Source organism: Propithecus coquereli, unplaced genomic scaffold, assembly GCF_000956105.1.
Source record: "Propithecus coquereli isolate 6110/MARCELLA unplaced genomic scaffold, Pcoq_1.0 Scaffold335, whole genome shotgun sequence".
NCBI classification, from domain to species: domain Eukaryota; kingdom Metazoa; phylum Chordata; class Mammalia; order Primates; family Indriidae; genus Propithecus; species Propithecus coquereli.
Genome location: NW_012149008.1, coordinates 1533688 through 1537353, shown reverse-complemented (window position 1 = coordinate 1537353; position 3666 = coordinate 1533688). Strand labels below are relative to the sequence as shown.

The following is a 3666-nucleotide window of genomic DNA, read 5'->3' as shown; positions in this document are numbered from 1 at the left end:
TTTATGACTTTTTGTTTGCTTGGTTTATTGTTGTTTTGCCATGCAGAAAATCTTGCTTTTTTATGCAGTGAGATGTATTTATTTTTTCTTTTCTATATCTACTTCATTAGCCACTTTCTCAGTTTCAACCTCATCTCTTCCATGGACTACTGCAATGGTCTCCTGACTGGCGTCTCTGCTTCTTACCCAGCTCCTTTTTATCTAATTAAATATGAGTTAAAGAGAGTTATTTACCCAAAACACGAATTTGACTATGTTAATTCCTTGTATAAATAACATCAGTGTTTCCTGTTGCTTATACGATACAAATCCAAGCTTCTTAGCAAGGCTTTCCATGATTTCTGATTTCTGCACAACCCTACAGTTTTCCTCCGTTTCTCATCACTCTCTCCTTCCTTTCCAGCTTTCTCCCTAACCCTGGCCCTTTGACCTACTATCCTTTTGAAGCAAATCTCCCAAACGAATCATGCTGTCTCATGATTCTATACCTTTGATGGCTGTTATTTCTTTTTCAAAACGATTCATGCTTTCTCTGGCTCAGAAAATCTTTCCTGATTGCTCAGGCAGGCTCAGCGGTTCTTCTAAGCCTTTTTAATAAAACTGAACAAATGATTTAATTGGCCAATAAAAATGACAGAGAATTCACATCATAACAGATTGATAAAGATCAGAAAAAAGAAGGAACATCTTGCCATTTACAACTGTAACTTTCTTCTTCCTTTCCTGAATATAATCGAGGGAGAGAGTGAGCATGGGGAAGTAGTTCATTATAGCTGATTTCCTGGGATACCCAGGAATCTTACAGAAATATAGTTTAAAGCACTTCTGGTCAGTCCCTACAGACCAAGTTCTTTCCCTATAAACTGCATTTCCTTTAGAAGCCACTTTAATTTTGTGAGTAGTCAGTCCACTGTGCCACAGCCAAGACTTGGGGTCTCTATTTTCTATTGACATAAAATCCCTGGCCTGTTAAATACTCGGCATCTCTCAAGGAAAGCCAACATACTAACTGTCATGGAGAAGCAATCAGTCTAGGACATTAGAATGTCTCAAGTGGTTCCACATCCTAATATTAACCAGCCTGAAATCTGTTTAGGTCTTAAAATTAGTCAAAATTGGACTCATTCAGGCCCAGAAGAGCATCTGTTTTCAAGGATGCAGCTGCTACACTTTCAATGGAAACTTACTGTGACTTTTTAATTGATTCATATGAGGATGTCCTTGTGCATCTGCAATATTATCTAAAATTGTTACAATATTAGCTTAGACTAGTATCAGCTGTCATGAGAGTGATAAATTGAAAAGGGAAAGATGGTTATCTCGGCAGGAAAAGAAAGGTTAATGCTGGGAATTCGAACTTTTTAGAAGATAGAAAAAGACACTGAAGAGTGATCCTGCGAGACATTTTCACTAGATATATTTTAGAAGAGCAAATTTTGGTACAAAAATTTCTGAATCCTCTTCCCATTTGTATAGAGGTGAGAGACACCACATAATGATTTCTGCTTTAACCTGGGATAAAATTATTTAACTTTTTTTTAAAAAAAGTTTGTTTTATTTTTATTTTTTGTAGAGAAAGGATCTATGTTGCCCAGGTTCATCTCAAACTCCTGGCCGCAAGTGATCCTCCTGCTTCAGCCTCCCAAGGGGCTAGGATTATAGGGGGTGAGCCATCATGCCCAACCAAATTATTTAATTTTTAATCTTTAGTTTTCCTATTTAGAAAATTATAATAATAGCACTTTCCCAACTCCTAGAGCAATGTGTCATTAAGTCTTATAAATAATTCTGAAATCCTTTGATGGTGGTACCTGGCCAAACACTTTTTCGTAAAATAAAAACAGGAATGCTGTTAGGTCTGTGCCATTAAGAATTCATGGGGCTCACAAAGTCAATGGGGTCTGTGACAGGAGCCCCTCCCACTAACCTCTTTCCTCTCCTTAAATGCCTGTGGGATATGCTACTATCAAGCCTAGAGCTGGGGTAGGATTTTAAAGTGTCAGATACTATAATATCCCAGTTTCAAGCTGGAAATTTAATGTCAGCTATCTCTATCCTCAGTCTTCATAATTTCTTTGAACTACTATCCCTACTTTTTATTCATTCTCTTGAATTATCTGCAAATGTATACAAGCTAACCGACCCCTACCCCAGTGCTCTGTACACTGCAGGTACTTAAAACGTGTTTGTTAAATAAATTATTTATCTATTTATGAAGACTACTGGCTTTTGGAATGGATAGGTGATCTTCACATGCTAAAATATCTACCACCTTATTAACATCTAATTTGAATTTTCTTAGGATAGTGATGTCCTTTGCTCTCCAAACTAAAATTTCATGGTAACTCTTATTGATCACTCTCTTTCCTGAAACACATTTTCCAAAGCTATCTACTCTTTCCCAACAGTCCTCAGATTCTGCCACTGTTACTGATTCATTTATCTAGTTGTCCTTTCCCATCTTCCAAACCATCTATAACCTAGTTAAGTCCTTCTGCTATGTTTCTACACAAGGATGGGCCTTATCTAAGGAACATGTTTGGAAAGTTCTCTTTGTTTTGCTTCCTATTTCTGAAGCAATGGTTCTTCTGTTCCCAAATAATAATAACTACCTTTCTTCATGGATGCCAGAAGTTTTGGGATTGAACTAGCAAGTTCGATTGGTTTTGAAAACCAACAGGCTGACTGAGACTGTCCCTTGACCAATAGAATTCTGATTCCAGAGGATGGAGACATATCGCACATTATTCAGCTTAGACCCTATACATACAAACACAAATATATAACCAGCTCTGCAAATATAGCTTATTCTCTGAGACATAACACCCAACCAATAAATCCCTTTATATCTAAACAGCTGTGCAGCAAGAATTCCCAGCCTTTTCACTGCTGCCCCTCTTTGGTCCACTCTTACAGAGGAGGAAGGGCAAACAGAAGATTCACGGGGGTGGGGAAAAGTGGAAGGAATTTATTACCAGGAAGGAAAAAAGTAGTAAGAATGTGCAAACTGGAAGATGAAAGGAAGGTGTCTTATTTATCAATGGAAAAAGTTTTATAGCATCTTACGAGAAAGAGCAATGTGACATGTTGTTTTGAAAGACAGCTCAGAGAAACTCTGGGAGCTGGCAGCTCTGACAGGTGAGTAATGGTGATAAGTGAAACCAGTCTTAGAGTCACGGCAAGCTGTTTCAGCAACTACTAGGTAAAACTGGTGTTCGAGTTACAACAGGCCGTTTTAAGCAGCTGGGCTTGTGGAAAATTTAATTCTTGGAGCAGTTGCTATGTACTCCAAGTATTTTCTCCCCTGGTCCCTCGATTCTGATTTAGTTGGGTATGATAAGAATGACCCAATTTGTATAATTAACTTTCACAGAGGGAACATTTTATATGTGGGTATAGGAGGCAGAGACCTATTTTCTTTTATGTGGTACTATTTGTTATTCAAATGATGTGTTACACCTCTTCCCTCTATTGGTCATAGGACCAGGGACACTATAACTTCTTAGTGTTCCTTAGAACACCTCCTCTGAAATGTCATATATTACCCTAACTATAGACAGTAATTTCGGGGGGAAGAAAAGATATGTCTGTTCCACCCACTGCCCAGCTTAATGTTTCAGATGTTCAATAACATTTGTTTGAGAATGTATCATGAGGTCCCCCCAC

General features: G+C 38.0%; 1 protein-coding gene across 1 annotated transcript in view; it reads right to left on the bottom strand.

Moving 5' to 3' along the window:
• The window catches only part of EXOC4 (exocyst complex component 4), a 1030122-nt gene that overhangs the window by 81494 nt on the left and 944962 nt on the right, over positions 1-3666 (bottom strand). The window lies entirely within an intron of this gene.